The sequence below is a fragment of the Euprymna scolopes genome, chromosome 20 (genome assembly GCF_053919585.1).
Source record: "Euprymna scolopes isolate OS-2025 chromosome 20, ASM5391958v1, whole genome shotgun sequence".
Classification (NCBI taxonomy): Eukaryota; Metazoa; Mollusca; class Cephalopoda; order Sepiida; family Sepiolidae; genus Euprymna; species Euprymna scolopes.
In genome coordinates, this window is record NC_136501.1 from 32,306,660 (window position 1) to 32,325,128 (window position 18,469).

At 33.8% G+C, this 18,469-nt stretch overlaps 1 protein-coding gene and 1 pseudogene across 4 annotated transcripts in view; both read right to left on the bottom strand.

Moving 5' to 3' along the window:
• The window catches only part of LOC145241384 (uncharacterized), a 366,249-nt gene that overhangs the window by 322,806 nt on the left and 24,974 nt on the right, over window positions 1–18,469 (bottom strand). The gene's annotated exons all lie outside the window — the stretch shown is intronic.
• Window positions 7,681–7,797, bottom strand: LOC145241916 (5S ribosomal RNA; annotated as a pseudogene).

Consider the following 18,469-nt stretch of genomic DNA (forward strand, 5'->3'; position numbering starts at 1 on the left):
GAAACAAAAGTGAGTACATTCCTTACAAAAAGTTTTCAATATTAATATACAATATGTCAACTTTCAATATTTTGTGTGTCCACCATCATTATCCAAAACTGCCTTTACTCCCCTGGACATGGAGTTTACCAGAGCTTCATATGTAGCCACTGGAATGCTTTTCTACTCTTCAATTATGACGTTGCAGAGCTGGCAGATATTCGAGACTCTCCACACCTCCATCTCCTGCTTGAGGATGCCCCAAAGATGTTCTATTGGATTCATGTCTGAGGACATGCTTGATCAGTCCATCATCTTTATCCTCAGCCTCTTCAGTAAATCAATGGTTGTCTTGGATGTGTGTTTTTGGTCATCTTCATGCTGGAACACTGCTCTGCAAACCAGTTTCTGGAGGGAGGGGATCATGCTATGCTGCAGTATTTGACAGTCCATGTTGGAGTTCATGTTTCCTTCAATGAAATGTCACTTTCCAATACCTGCAGCACTCATGCAGCCCCAGGCCATGACATTCCCACCACCATGCTTAACTGTAGGCATGGCACACTTATCTTTGTACTACTCAAATTGGTGTGCATGGCTGTCGCCCCAGGAGGAGGCCTCTTCTGAAGCCAATACATGAGAGAGCCCGCAAACAGTTTGCTGACCACATGTCAACAAAGCCCATAGATTACTGGAACCATGTGCTATGGTCTGAGGAGAAGGAATTTAATTTGGTTGGCTTTGATAGGCTTAAGCATGTGTGGCGGCAACCAGGCAAAGAGTACAAAGAGAAGTGTGTCATGCATACAGTCAAGCATGGTGGTGGAAATGCCACGATCTGGGGCTGTATGAGTGCTGCAGGTATTGGAGAGTTACATCCATTGAGAAAAACCTGTGACACTCAATATGGTTTCCGTTCTGCTAGATCTACAGCAGATGTCATTACAGTTATATCGCATAGGATTAGCAAATCTCTCGACGGTGGCAATCTTTCTAGAGCAATTGCTCTTGACATATCTAAAGCCTTTGATAGGGTATGGCATAAAGGTTTACTTCATAAGATCGCTAGCTATGGTATAGCTGGAAAAGTCTTCTCAATTATTAAATCATTTCTTTCTGATAGGTTCATAAGAGTAGTAGTTGAGGGGCAAAAATCAGAAGCTCACAGTATTAATGCCGGTGTCCCTCAGGGATCCATCCTGGGCCCAACTCTTTTCCTAATCTACATTAATGATCTTCCAAATCATATCCTTACATCATTTGTAGACATTTATGCTGACGACACTACCATTTATGGTACCACATCTAAGACAGTAAACGAGCAAGTTCTCTCCAATTCTCTCTCCTCTGATCTTGAGCACGTAGTACAATGGGGAAAGGAGTGGCTGGTTACTTTTAATGCATCTAAAACCAAGCTTCTCTCTTTACATCATCAACATTCTAATCCACATTTGTCATCAATTGAAATGAATGGCTCTCGTCTTCAGGAGGCCTCAAGTTTTGACAAGCTTCTGGGCTTGACCATTACTCCTGATCTTAAATGGAACACGTATATCAAATCTGTTGCCAAGGCCGCTGGAAAAATGGTGGGATCTTTCTATCGATCCAGTAGATATCTCACTGCTGATGCTATTCTCTACCTATATAAGAGCCAGGTACGTCCAAGGATGGAATACTGTTGCCACATCTGGGCAGGAGCTGCTAGAAAGGACTTGTCCTGCCTTGATAGAGTTCAAAATAGACTTCGTAGCCTCGTAGGAGATGTCCTTTTCTCCTCCTTGCAACCTCTATCTCACAGAAGAGATGTTGCGAGTTTGTCTCTGATGTATCGTTATTTTCATGGAAAGTGTTCAACTGAGCTTCAATCTTTGGTCCCCCCTCGCCAAACTTTCACAAGAAACACTCGTCTAGCTGTAAACACTATCAATAATTTCCCCCACTCTTTATCTGTGGCTAAACCTAAACGTAGATTCCATGAACAAAGCTTCTTTCTTAGAACTGCACGCCTGTGGAATTGTCTTCCGTTTTCCTGCTTTCCGGCTGACTACAATATGGTTGTGTTCAAGTCTAAAGTAAATAAGTTCTTGATGAGCCGTTCAATATAAGTTATTAAATTTACCAAATTTTCATTACTAATGATTACTATATTGACCAATTTCTACTGTACACTCTTTAACCCTTATCCTTGAGTGGCCTCTGGGCCTTGATAATGTGGTGATGCCTTTGTAAAAAAAAAAAAAAAAAAAAAAAAAAAAATACTGCAGCAGAGCATGATCCCCTCCCTCCAGAAACTGGGTTGCAGAGCAGTGTTCCAGCATGACAATGACCCAAAATACACATCCAAGACAATAACTGATTTACTGAAGAGGCTGAGGGTAAAGATGATGGACTGGCCAAGCATGTCTCCAGACTTGAACCCAATAGAACATCTTTGGGGCATCCTCAAGCAGAAGGTGGAGATGTGCAAAGTCTCAAATATCTGCCAGCTCTGCGATGTCATAATTGAAGATTGGAAGAGCATTCCAGTGGCTACATGTGAAGCACTGGTAAACTCCATGCCCAGGGGAGTAAAGGCAGCTTTTGATAATGATCGTGGCCACACAAAATATTAAGAGTTAACATGTTGTATGTTAATATTGACAACTTTCATAAGGGGTATACTCACTTTTGTTGCCAGAGATTTAGCTTTAAATGACTATATTTTGAGGGGAAAATGAATTAACTCTGTTATATATACTGCAGACAGACTACTTTTCATTGTGTCAAAAAACCATTTTTTCAATGTTGTCCCATGAAGAGATATACTTAAATATTTGAAGATATGTGAGGGGTGTACTCAATTTTGTGATACACTATATATATATATATATATATATATATATGTGTGTGTGTGTGTGCGGGGGGGGGAAAGTGACTTTTATATATATATATATATATATATATATATATATATATATATATATATATATACGTAGTCATCCACATACAGCACTGTGCACTGCTCATCAGTGCGGCTAGACAGGTATATATATATATATATATATATATATATATATATATGTGTGCGTGTGTGTGTGTGTGTGTGTGTGTGTGTGCGGGGGGGGGGATTTTCCAAACAACACATGTCAGTTTTTAGGTAATAATTGATTTCATCCATCCTCAGCATACACTCCCATAAAGATTTGGTTTTAAACTCATCAAAGGATTTTTTAAAACATTTACATTGGGTCTTTAGGTGGGTGGGAGCACTTGGTTTTATGTCATGGCAAAATATATAATGACACTCCTAAATAGGTTTATTTTTATTAGGAGTTTGGTCACATCTTTGAAAACATTATTTTGTAAGGTTAATTTGAAAATTTTAGAAAATAAAATAATGTTTTAAAATATTTTATCTAATGATTAAAATCATTTTTTTTTCTTTAGACTTTAGGTGTAATACGCCTTTTTCACAAGAAAACTTTACTTTTTTTTTCTGTTCATTTAGCCAATGGTATCATCCCCGAGTGATCATCCCCATGTAAAGAGAAAAAAGGATACATCCAGTGTTATTGCCTGTTGTTGTAAGTCTAAAATCGATATGTTTTTGCACGATTGGCACAAATTTTAAATAGGAGTTTAGTCACATATTTGAAAATATATTTTTTAAATTCATCAAGACTTGGATACATTCATCCCGGATTTTGAAAAAAGTGTGTGTACGTGGGTCATTTGGTTTTATGTCATGGTTAAAGGTGAATAATTACCCATATGAAAAAGAAATAACAGATATCTAATAATAGCAAAGAAGAAATCATGTATTTGATAATAGTATATTCATTCTATCTAGGAATTAATATATATATACACACACACACACACACACACACACACACACGCACACAATATTTAACCTCCCTTCCCACCATGGGAAAATTTGACACAAGGCTGGGAAGTGGGGAGGATAGGCTAGTGCACAAGAGTGGCCTTTGTGCCTTGATAAGCAGCGACTCCCTTAAAAAAAAGAAAAAAAAAGAGTAGTACATCTGACTCATTGCAAAAACTGCTGAGCTGCCCCATTGGCATTCCCTATTAGTGGTGCCTCAGATGATTGTCCATAAACCAAATCTTTTTCATAAAGAGAAAGCAAAGCTTGGGTGGGTGGACTTAGAAGAACTGATGCGAACAATACGTAAGCTTAAGAGAGTAGTACTAGAAGAAACCACCACAGTTCAACCTGTTAGACTAGTTGTCAAAAATGACAACGCACTTTTGACTGGTGTCAATGTTAGACTAGTTGTCAAAAATGACAACGCACTTTTGACTGGTGTCAATGTACTAACGCATTTTTGTTGTTTCTTGTTTATTCCCCATTCCTTCATCAAGGAAATGTTATTAGTGTAAATAATTAAATACAATTTTTTTTAAATTTGGGGTTATCTTAAGTAGAATAGCCCCTGGAGTGAATGTGGTATTGTGGTAACATATTTCTAGTTAAGAGTATGATAGACAATTTTAAGCATTGGAGACCAAGGATGACCAACAAAACCAATCATCCCTACACTTTAAAATGGCCTTGTACCTAATTTGTTCATAATGTAATTTTATATTTTGTGCAAATAAATATTTTGAATATCAATTCCTATTCATACCATCGCACTGCCTGTCAGACAGTTAATCTATAAATATAAAAGCGAAAATGTATGTATGTATGTATGTTCACTTTTTCTGTATGTCTACAAAAGGCTTTTTTCAGAGAAGCGGTCGGTCGCCTAACAACTTTTTAAAACTTTTTATATCACATGTAAATCATAATATCTCAGAGTTAACAACGGAGCTCGCCTGTCTATTTAATTTGCTCGACTTCGGGAAGATAAATATTCAACATTTGTCGCTCGCCGCATGTGGATTAGTCTTTATCCTATAATAAAAGTGACACTAATTCTGGCGGTATTTTCCGTCTATCAGCGGAAATGTCCGAAAGCAATCAGCTTTGATCAATGTGAAAAATATTTTCCATATATCAAACAATTGCTATTCAATTTGGACAAGTGGAGCTTTTTCCCTACCCCCAGCATCTTGGGAGAAAAAAAAAAAAAAAAGGCATTCCCGCACTAAATGAAATGCTACCCCGCAGTCAAAAATTGACCTCATTAAGTGATTAAAACGTGCACCTGCTAATTTAAGTAATTAAATAAATTCAAACATGTTTCCGTTAGCATCTTGCGGTAGCCCAATGGTTAATATCGCACTCTTTTTTTTTCCCACTTTAATTTCCAACTTTGCCTCAAGGGTTCGGGTTCGATCCTCATACTTACCTACCAAAACATTTTTATTTTAACCCCCCCCCCCGGAGTTTTGATTTACCCAAAACCACACACGCCTCCAAACACCCGGGCAACACCGGGTACCCCTCGCTAGTCTATAATATAAATCTCACCCATCTGATCAAATGTATGAATGTAAGTATGTCTGCCAAAAACTTTTGACAGAGGCGACGGATTTTCACGAGATCTGTATCGCTTTGAAGCTCCCCCCCCCTTCGGATGACAAATATCGAAAAATTGGCTAAAAACATTAATTCCTTCACCCTCAACTGGACACTTTTCTACATCGAGAGGGGTCGCATTTTTCGCTGATATTTTTGAAAGTTATCCCATCTTTTTGATTGACTAGCCTTGATTTAAACATTTGTCACTTCCAGTTTGCCGATGGGCATAACAGCAAAGACGTCACATTTTTTTTTCACGTTCTTTTCCTCCTTTGCAGTATGGGTTCGAGCCTGCCTGCCCACTACCACTTTTTTTTTTTTTTTTTTTTTTTTTTTTTGCTTAACACACACCTCCAAACACCCGGGCAATGCTGGGCACCCAGACTAGTTTATAAGAGAGGCACATACTTTTATGGTGTGTAGGGGAGCTAGGTAATCCTACTGACCACTTGGTCATTTTTTTTTAAATTTTTGTAAAGTTGATTTTTAATAGTTACTTTCGTCCTGTAACCCTTAATCTTATCTTGATGATGGTAAACTTAGCCACTACAGATTAAAGGGATTAAATTTACAAGTTCCTCTTTATCCCACCTCCTCTCCTCCATGAAAGCAAAAGTCGTTTTTATATATATATATATATGTGGGCGATATTCAGCTCCCTAAAAAGAGGCACCCTCGATTAAGATAAAAAAAGAAGAAAAAAAAAAAAAGAAAATACCCCAGACAAGTTGGATTTTGCATTCTCTAAGGACAGAATAGATACTATACTTTGATCCTAATCCAAAGGTAAAAAAATAAAAAATGTTAACCTATATTTAAAAGTTTGTGTAGAGGCGTCAGGGCCAACCCTATATTGAGTCACTCACACTTGTACCCATATACGTAAGCCACTAAAACATACTTTGTGTCCTGCTGCATATATGAGAAAACATTCTACTGCTTATTTTTTATATCTTTTATTCAAGGGATGTATATTGTATAAAAGAGATTCAATCTATGATCCCCCCGCCCCGTCGCCAAACTTTCATGTAAAACACTCTTCTAGCTGAAATCACTATCAATAATATCCCCCACTCTTTATCTGTGCCTAAACCTAAATATAGATTCCATAAACAAAGCTTCTTTCTTAGAACTCTCTTCCGTTTGCCTGCTTTTCAGCTGACTACAATATGATCGCCTTCAAGTCCAATGTAAACAAATTCTTGTTGAACCGTCCCCTTAAATAATCCAATTTCCAAATTTCCACTACTAACGATTACTACGATATTATCCCATTGACTACTGTACACTCATTAATCCTTATCCTCGAGTGGCCTCTGAGCCTTGATAAGTGGTGATTCCTATGTAAAAAAAAAATATCACTGATTGAAGAAGTTTTTGCCAATAAAAGAAGGAAATATTGTTCTACTTGATAATTGCTTTATGTGATTTTATCTTACATTTTGTGATTTTTTTTTTTTTTTCCATTTTTTAAATTTTATTTTGCCTATACATGCCGTTAGATTCTAATCTTTAATTATATATATATAAGCTTACTATAGTAGAGGGTATCTAAACGCTTATTTTAAGCATTTTCTCAGCAGCCAGGAGTGCTCTATTCTTTTCTTATGTGTTATGCATTATTGCTTACTCCATATATATATATATGTTCGAAATCAATCTGTTATCGGCGACTAGTGTTTAGATAGCACCGATTAAAACGAACGGTTCAGAACAGTTTGTTGCAGTCAGACTGGTCGATCTTCCTCGCTACTAGAATCGAGTTATATATATATATATATTATATATATATTAACAAGCTATCCGGCGTCACTCAGGAATCTTTCATTTTTGCCCCCTCCTCTATATGTCGTAATACACGACGTCATATGTATGACGTCATGTATTACGTCATATATGACGTTATAGCTTAGGTATATATATATATTTATATATGCACAATGATATGACGTCACTATGAACAAACAAATATGGATACAGACAGGAATTCGGATTTATATATATATATATATATATATATATATATATATATATATATACACACATACATACATACATATATACATACAAAACAGACTATGAATAGCCACTGTAAGGGTGATTGCGAGTGAAATTTTTGTGGCAACAGTTGCGCAATCTCTAACCACACCTCTCCTGGGTCGACATTGTTGAATACCAGTGGCAAGTGAAGGTTCAGGACGACTGGAAAAAATGCCAAAATAAGCGGAAAGCACATACAGTGCCTAGAATTCCCAAATGGTCACCCATCAGGTACTAGCCAGGCTCAACGTTGCTTAACTTCGGTGATCTGATGAGAACCGGTGAGTCAATGTGATTATGCCGTATACATACATACATACATACATACATACATACATACATACATACATACACATATTGGCAATCATTATTAAGACAAGTTTGATTAAAGACTACACAGTTTCTCTTTTTTTTTAGTATATTTTATATTTTCTGGAACTTGCAAGCAATCAGAAGAGTTGATACGGATTATTTCCCTTCAACTGCAATGCTTTAAAAATATTAAAAAGAAAAGTTATCATTGTGTGTTTCATCTTGCAGTATCTTTGGAATACAAACTTTCAGTAAGCAGGGTTTAGGACATTAAGAGTTAACTTGATTCGTTTTAGTAGTATAGACCGCCTATTGATGAATTGTGTGTACCTAAAAGAAAGAAAAGAAAGAAAAGGAAAAGAAAAAAGAAAAGGAAAAGAAAGAAGAAAAGGAAAAAGGGAAAAGAAAGAAGGGAAAAGAAAAAAGGGAAAAGAAAAAAGAAAGGGAAAAGAAAAAAAAAAGAAAAAAGAAAGTTGCTAAATGAGTCTAGTCTGAGCAATGCTTATATCTGATCTAAACTTTACTAAACACTGCTTCATTTTCCACCAATGAAATTTATTTTGGGTTTGAAATTTGAGAATGTTAAAACAAATTTACAAGGGCATTTTCGATAGAACTAGTTTGCATTAATAAAATTATTAAAATCAAAGATATATGAAAATAACTGCAAGAATAAAATGTACAAAAAAAAAAAAAAGAAACGAAAATATGAAGACTGAAAAGTTATATTCCAAATTCTTAGAAGCAAGTACCTTGTCAGATTATTTTTCTACCCCCAGATTTTCCTTGGGGACATATTTTATTTTTGACTGAGGAAGAAAAGTGAGAAATAGATATTCTTTCTAGATGAACTGCATTTGTTTTTATAACTTCCTTGCATGCCAGCAAGAGGCTGAAATACGAGATTCATTTCAAGTAAATACTCAAAGTTTTTTCAAAAATAAGAATCTCAAGTCAATAAAGGTAAATAAAGACTAGTTCGAAACAAATGGATATATCTATTTTTAAACTAGCAAGAATGTCCATTGCTACACATGTGTTCTATAAAAATAACAATTATGAATTATTAAAAGAAACGTATCTAATTGTTAATATGAGAATGCTTAGAAAAATATAAACGACTTTTCAGCCCTTTAGCAATATTATCATGTATAGAAAAGTAACTGTTTTTTTTTGTTGTTTTTTTTTTACACATAGTTATTTTCCTTATGCCGATTCTGTGTGTGTGCGTTCAGAGAGAGAAATGGGTTGGGCGAATGAAACAGAGAGAGATATATAAAGAATTTACATTTAAAAGAAATTAGGCACAACAAGACTATAAAAAATGTGGGAATAATGGGTATTGTCGGTCATCCTTGGTCTATTATGATAATTTCTATCCTACTCTTAACTAGAATCATCTCAGTCACCAAAATACCACACTTACATCAGGACCCGTCCTGCTTATGATATTTCTGAACTGATTGGAAATTTTATTGTTCATAGTATATATAACAAATAAATAACAAAATCTATATTCCAAGTTACACAATGTTGACCATCTTACAATTTATTCCTTTAAGCATGTTGACATTTCAAAGGAATAAATTGTAAGATGGTCAACATTGTGCAACTTGGAATATAGACTTTTGTCATTTCTTTGTTTATATGCTCTGTAATTACATTGAATTTCATAAATTAAGAATTGGTATTAATAAAAGGTGAAATATAATTGAACAAGGGTGAATTTACAGGTCCACTCTCCTTTTGTCAGGGGGGGGGGGAGCAAAAAACATTTCCACAGACATATATATTATTTCATTGAAATAAAACAGAGTGGAGAAAGAAAAAAAAAAAAAAAAATCGTTTAATAAAACCCTGCCAACCTTTTCTCAGTAATAAACTGTCCGCTGTTTTCTGATTTGTTACCCCCCCCCCCCCGAAAAGAAGCCAAAAGACAAAAAACAAACTTTAATTCTTTTTTTATGTACTTAGATATTTGATTAGAGGTGAATTTATTGATGCACCCTCGTTCTTGAGAGATTGCCATGAGACTATACAGGTATTTATTTGTGTTTCTATCCAGAGTACCTTTTGGAAGAGATGGGTTTCCTTTCCCCACATTTAAAAAAAAAAAAAAAAAAAAAAAAGAACTTCTGTCTAACATTAGAAAAGCAAGTAAACATGGGTAATATCTCGCAATTACTTCCTCTTTAATAAGGGCGGATGAATTTATTGCTCGTATAATTTATTTATTCATTTTTTATTTTATTTATTTATTTTGAAACCAAGGTTTGGTTGTCCAAACAATTGACTAAAACAAGAAAATTTTCTCCATTAATAATAACTTATATATACGCTACATTATTTATAATAATTATAATATTTTGATATTAAAGAGGACAGACATATTCTTCAAGGCTCTGGGAATTCATTTGTTTGGGTGGGAGGGGGGGGTTATTAACAAAATGTAAAGATTTTTTTTAATCGATACATCAGGTATTACTTCTTTTCTCCGTCAAGTTAGTCAATTTTTTTCTGAATCTTCAACTGTCTCTCGAGCCCCATTTGAAACAGTCTATTTTTAACTTGCTCATCAATTTCTTATCTTTATATATTAGCAATCCTACGAAAATAAAAATTTTATTAAAATTACTAACACTCCCCCAAAATACCTCAAGTCTGAGTAACACCTAAAAGTATTATAAACTAAGAGATCAAACAAGATCTTTCAAGTCTAAATCCATGAAGTTTTATATAAATGGAAATCTTAATTGTCCACAAAAAAAATCCCTTTTTTCTGTTTTACAAAAAAAAAAAAAACGAAAGGAAGCAGATAAGAAAAAGGTGAACTAATCATGACCCCTGAGTCATCCCTAGTTGATATAGTTTCTGAACTGCCCCTAGCTGCCCAGTTTTAAATGTATAAGTATATAATCTCCTGGGCTCAATAGGCTGTTATACTTGAAAAGGTTTGGACTAAAGGCCAGCTATAAAATAACAGATTCTTTGTCATTGTATTGACACAATACAATAAAAATTGAACCCCAACTATGTAGGGGTGAGTGGGAAATAAAACTGAGCTCATATTCAACAATTGAATTATGTTTACACCAAACACATTTTGACAAACCAAAATGCCAACAAGTATTAAGCATTTTGCCTCCATTGAACACAAATATATATATATATATATAGTAAGTTATAAATATATATGGCGATTAAGCTACACTGAATATTCCGCGTTTCCTCCACTTCACCATATATATTTTATAACTTACTAACTAGCTCTACCTACGTATTGAGCACTGTTGAAGTAAATACTTAAAGTTTACGCATAAATTTATACTTTCGTATATTAATTTATGTGAGTATATATATATATATATATATATATATATATATATATATATATATATGTATATATTACATACAAAATATTATGCTTGGTTAATTGCACTGTTTCAATGTTATTTATTTATATTTTCTTTTTCTACTAATGAATCACCACTTATCAAGGCCAAAAGCCATACAAGTATAAACGTTAAGATGGAATGATTGTTTGTTGAAAGATGAAGAATATTATGAGAAGACTGAGAATTATTAATGGAATGGACCGATTAAAAATAATAATGCGGACGGTTCATAAAAAAAAAATAGAGAATTAAAATTTAAAATGATTCTAATAATTTTACCAATTTAGGAATATATATATATATACATTTTTACTTTTCGAATGCATATGAAGTTGGTGAAAGTTTCTTTCACAGTGGGATTTCTTAGGCTCATATATATATTACATAAGAGAGGTGGTGTTTGATCAACAGTACTGGGGAACCATGATATAAATAACTGAAACAGTTTTTCATAGTAAACAATTGCTTATTTAAAATATCAGGACTAGTGTGAATTCTTCAAAGCAATCTAATACAGTGATTGCAAGAGATTAATTAACTTACATATATATATATATATATATATATATATATATGATGTACGGTATAGTCATGTTGACACACCGGTTCTTGCCAGATCACCAAAGTTAAGCAACGTTAAGCTTAGCCAGTACCAGATGGGTGACTATTTGGGAAGGTGAAGCACTGTATGTACCACGCAGAGTCGTAGAAATTTCCAGGTTGGTATCTGGAGGCACGTTTAATTCACTGGGAGAGATGCACTCCCAGTCTTTATTAAGACCTGCATCTAGGAGAAGGAAAAACTCTGATGTAAAAACGGAGGTCTACGGTGTACTCTGTCCTGTGGCAGTTATCTGCACCGACAAAGGTTAGCAGTAATACCAAAAAGTGTGGTTGGTTCTACACAAAGCCTTCACCACTATAAAGAAATCATCTCTGTGGATTTCCAAGCAACTTAGTTATTGTGGCAGAACCTCATATGTCGAAATCGATGGGAGAGTCCATTATATATATATATATATATATATATGTATGTATGTATGTATATAAATTTATTATCATATTAAAGCTGACTGAATCAAGGTTTTGTTCCTTAAAGACTTTTCCTACATACTTTAATGACAAAAATACAGGCTAAAGTAATATATAGTTCTGGGATCGAGTTCCATTTGAAAAAATATTCCATTTTAATTCTTCTAATTAGCTGTAATTTATAATCAACTGAACAATTTACCCATATCACATTTAACCATCTTTGTATTTCTCAACTTCTCTCAATGGTAGACATTCATTGAACCACTCTTAAACACATTTTTTATGTCTCTAAAAATTTAGAGAGGGGAGACTTAATTTCAACATTGCCTTTTAATTGCTTTCCTTTGTCATCTAATTTACATAATGTGTTCGAACACACCTTAAAAACATATGAAAATTAAATAGCAAAATAAGTCTTTACTTCTATATTATTATATTACAATGAACAAGAGACTTACTTTTAATTAATGCTAGATGGCTGTCTTAACAGATATGCCACAGCTTATGAATTTTCAAATAAAAATCACTGGAATTAGTAGTGATAGAGATTGTAAGCCAACAAGTCATAAGTCACGGGTAGTCTAGCAAGTTTTAAAACGCAACTCATTTCAAATATATCACATGACTAAATCAATGAATCCTCCATCTCTTCTCACAACTGATCTTGTGGCTAAAACTCTCTCCACGAAACCATCTCATGTTCACCTCCCAAAAACATAGCAGCTAACTTGATGTTAAAAATGTGGTTGAGTTAGGCTTTTGATATTTTGGAAAAAAATAAATATGTGACTATTTAAATTCATATACGTGAATTCTGTAACATTGAATTCCTTAGAATATTATCAACTGATAAATGTAATTAATACTATTCAACTTTATCAAGTACAAATAGTTTTTATCGCATTTGATTCTATTTCAGACATCCCCCTTTTTGGTTCACTCGCCTTTTTTTTTTTTTTTTTTTTTTTTTTTTAAGCGGGGAAGGGAATAATTCCTTCTCTGAGAAAATACAATAAATGAATATCACTTGTCCTTCTCAGTTTTAAAATAAAAATTTCTATTAGAATATTGCTCGACGAAGATAAGTTAAAAAAAAAACAAAAAACTTATTTTATCTAAGAGTGCAGATAAGTTGCCAGGAGTGACAGTGTCAGTAATTCAAATACGCGATGGCAGCTTTTTTTTTTTTTTTTTTTTTTTTTTTAACGATTCCTTTAATTTATTTCATAATTTTTGCAGATTGCTGACATTTTGTGTCAGAAGTTCATCAGAAAAAGTTGCCAGAAAGAGAGAGAAGAAAATGGGGAGAGAGGGGTAAAAAGTGGGAGAGAGAAAGAGAGAGGTAAAAGGTGAGAGAAAAAGAGAGGGTAAAAGGGGAGAGATAGAAAGAGAGGATAAAAGGGGAGAGATAGAAAGAGAGGAGTAAAAGGGGAGAGATAGAAAGAGAGGAGTAAAAGGTGGGAGAGAGAAAGAGAGGGTAAAAGGGGAGAGACAGAAAGAAAGAGGTAAAAGGGGAGAGAGAGGGGTAAAAGGGGAGAGAGAGAGACAAAGAGAAGGATAAAAGGTGAAGGAGAGAAAGAGAGGGTTAAAATAGGAGAGAGAATAACATAGAAAAACAAATCGCATACGACAGACCGAAAGTATATTAATTTCCTTACTAATAAACTTATCATTTAGTCTTCTTCAATCTCAAGAGACACTGAATATCTTCTAAAAGGATGTCTGCATGATCAGAAGTTTATTTATAGTGAAGCAAGAGTTTTGCAACTGATAAACTACACTTTTCCTGATTCAGTGCTGCTTAAATCTAATGGCAAGGGAAACTCCAAAGTGACAAGCAAAGATTTCAAGATGTTATTTCATAGTTTTCATTTCCAAAACTTGAGAATCTCGTCTCACGTACTATTTGACCCATAGCTCGGATTCAAACTTTTTCTCGAAAGTTATTTAGAAAAGGTGGCTTCAGAATAATTTCTAAAAATTGAAAACCTGATATTTCCAAAGGGTCAAACATCTGTCCAGGCTCAAATTTGGAAACCCAATAGTAACCTATCTTAAATTTGGTTGGCATATTAACCTATCATTTAATGCCGTATTCATTAATTTTTTGGTAATTTTTTTTTAAATCTTTGAAGTTATTAATATCTTCAAATATTTATTCACTGTGTAATTCATTTCATATATTTATTAACTTGTATTTGTAACATTTGATGATATTTGTATTTATTCATTTGTCAGATCTGTTGTCTGTTGTTTTTTTTTTTGTTTTTTAGAAGATTTGTATAGCGTCTAAATTAAAATTTTCAAACAATTATTTTATATTGCTTGTACTGTTTGTCGGTGGTTCTATGACTACTTCTGAATTTGATATTCCCTATGAACTTCCTTTCTTGGAGGTAGCCAGCATAGCCCGCCCTTGGCTAATGCCACATCAGGTATTACCGGTTCATTTATATACACACTCTGCATTGAACGTGGACCTCTGTGAACTCTTGCTCTCAACGCTCTCATTGTAAAAATGATTTTAGTGTTTATAGATATCTGGTGCAAACATAGACTCTAGATTATTGTAAAAAACAGTGTAGATATGAGAATCGTACAGTGAGGATAATCTAAAAGAGGCTGGTTGTATGGTGAGATACTGCTGGAGTATTTTAAGACGGTGGTAATAATGCTTTAGACCCGAAACTATACCCGAATCCAGAGTAAGATTTCATTGAAAGCAAAGCAATCAATTGTACAAACAAACAGTATTGTAAAAACATTGGTGCTTCTTCATTATAACAGCGAAGTTCGAAAATCAAAATATTGAATTTCAAGCAAAATCAGTTGTATCTAATAAATTGTCATGTTGATGTAATAGACATCACACAAAAAAAAAAAATAAATAAATAAATAACGAAAAACGATAAGGTAGAAAAATAGTTATTAATGAAAATACCGTATATTTCGGCGTATAAGGCGACCGACCGTCAGATAAGACGAGGTACAAAATTGGAGCAAATCTTAATAAATTTATCATATATCGGTCGTATCATACGACTCCTAAAATCATGAAATATGAGATTGTATAAGACGACTGCTAAAATCATGAAATCATGTTTATTTAGCCTAGGCTGGAGATTACAACACCTAGTATCTTATGAAATGAAAAAAAGACGATTCTTTTTTTTTTTTTTTAACTTTAAGGGTCGTCTTATACGCCGAAATATACAGAAAAACAATTAACGAAAATTATGTTTTGCTAAAAAAAAAAAGTTTAAATCGTAACAGGGGAGGTAAATATTTTCTGAAAACTTTAAAAATCTTAGACTATTTTAACAAGACTCAATTTTCACTAATTGTCTTCGTAAACTGATTTCATAAAAAATTAATTTCCTATCTTATCATTTTTCGTAATTTTTTGCTATGTTCATTACTGCGACATGACAATTAATTAGATATCATTAGTTTTACTTTAAATTCAATATTTCGAATTTTGTTATTATAACGAAGGAGCGCCTAAACATTTTTATGTATAACCTCTAACACCTGTTATGCATTGAATCTGTTTCACAATTTACTTTCTTTTCAATAGTTTAAATGCTTTCAGATTCCAAAGAGCTATACAAAGTAATTCATTTTTTTTTTATTATTGTTGTTGTTTATTAACTATTTTCAAAAAGATTAAAATGGCTTATTTGTTTAATAAATCAAAATGCATTCGAATGGATTTAATTTCATAATGATTTTTTTAAATAATAGGGCTTTGAAGATTTCATTTTTTTTTTTTTTACACTGTTGCATTTATGATTTCAATAACTATTCGATTAATAGAAATAAAAACAAGTGAAGCATGCATGGTCCCCCCGTGAGTGCACAGTGAACGAGACATAAAAAAAATGACTAAGTTCAGCATTTGTCCCCCCCCCCTCCATTTAACTCCAAAAGTCCCCAGGGGACGGCAAATCCTGGTGAAAATGAACAAACGGTGCAGTTTTAGGCCTTAACATATGTAAACCATGCAAAAAAAAGAAATGATTAATTCCATTATTTGCGCCCCCCCCCCGCCCATTTAGCCCCCAAAGTCCCCAAGGCCTTAACATTTTTAAATTAGGGTTCAGCACTATGCAAAACTGCTAAATAGACATACACAGAAAATTTTGGACAAATATGATAAAATAGTCTCAAAAATGGAGTGTTTTTATTAGCCCTAAAAGAGCCCCTGGGGCGCACCCAAGAGTTATCGCGAAGCATAGAAAAACAAAATTATATAGAAATCAGTTAGTTACACTCCTCAGAAAGTTTTTATAATAATCCAAGGCATCAATTATTTTAATAAGCACAAAAGTGTCAATTTTAGCCATTTTAACCCGAAAGGCACCCGGCGAGGGGGAGGGGGAACAACCGGAAAATCCGTTCTGATACTTTTTTTCTTATATCATGTTTAATGTTTGTGCAAAATTTCAAAAAAACTCCAATGCTTAGCTATTTAGAAAGTGTGGACGGACGGACGAACGAACAAACGCGAATTTACAGGTCCACCCCTCTTTTGTCGGGGAGGTGGTGGGGAGGCAAAAATATTTATTTATTTATTTAGCATTTGAGAGGTATTTTTACACGCGGATATGAACGTCTATGATTTTACCTTTGACCTTGAAAGTGTAGTAGATCTGTTAAGTTGCTATTTAACAGATTAGCGCAGACAGACACTATCCTCTTTGGTATGATGAATGAAATTTATTTTGTCAATGAAGATAAATATACTACTACTATCGGCTCAATTGAATATTGCCGTTATATATCTATCTCTACTTACATATAAAAGGCACTTTGTGTGCGTGTGCGTGTGTGTGCGCGCACAAGCACGCGAGTTCGTTCCCTATGGACTCCTAAACCACTGGGCCAATTTCTTTTTAAATTTAACACATATGCATTTTATATTTCTGGGGGTGTCCTTAGGCAGATTTTGTATCGGAATGCCTCGGATAAGTATTGAAAAATTGAAAAATCCGATTAAAGGAAAAACAATCTGATTTGGACCAAAATTAACACCTTTATAAAGCCTAACATCACAAGTACATCTAAGAAGTTTTATCACCACACAAGCAGTAGGACCCAGCGTATAAAATTAACAGTACATTCTTTGATAAAGCAGAGGGGCGTTGAAAATGAAGGTTTCTGTTTAGAATGCAAATGAACCATGATACTTGACTTTTTCATTTTAATTCAAGCCATAATATAAAATAATTTTATAAAATCAACACTAGGTTCTCTACAGTGCAATGTAGATTACAATGTATTGTGGACTAAATTACTATAGGGAAGAATGTGAAGCTTCTCGGTGCACCATGGTGAATCCTCGACTAGAGCAGGTAATCAATCATTTTTTTTTCTTCATAAGTTTTGGTTTTAATTCAAGCTACTCCACCCAAGTCATATGGATATATTTTATTACTTTTTGAAATCACATTATAATATATAAAAATCGATAGAAAATTGACTCGATAATGATATATACAAAATGTGCATAAATTAAATTATCATATTTAAGCATATTTTAGTCAGTTTAATATGCCAGCTTAGATGCTATTCAGAGCAAACTTTTACATTGTACAACAATAATAAAAGAAAAAATGGCTAGTTAGAATCAAAGTTGTCAGCTTAAATGCTATTCAGGTCCAACTATTATAATTTCATGCGATAAGTTTACGTTAGATAATTTATATATCTATAAAAGTGAACGTGTCTGTGTGTGTACACATTTTCCTATGCAATAACTGTCAATTTTCAGTCTACAGACTCGAAATTTGATATACAGGATACTGAGATTTGGGAAAATCTTTGTAATCCGTTTTCGGCCAGAAATTTGGCTGTTAAGGAGTCAAAGTTCAACGATTTGTCCTTTGAGAACTCTACCAAACTCCTCCGCCAATTTTGGGTCTAAACACTTGAAATTTTAGATATAGGTTCCTTGGACATGGATCTAACTTAATAACTTGATTTGAGCCCCAAACAATAAATGTTAAGGGGTCACAATAGGGGTCAAAGTTAAAAAAATTGACCGCTCTTTTTTTTTTTTTTTTTGCTTAACATACACCTCCAAACACCCGAGCAATGCCGAGCTGAAATGCTAGTAAGATATAATTTTTCTATGGTTTCTGCTTTTAAATTTATTATGTTCTCTCCTGTGACGAGGCTTAGTATGTTTACATAATTAGTCACTATTTAATGAGGCTTGTTAGCAATTAGAATCACT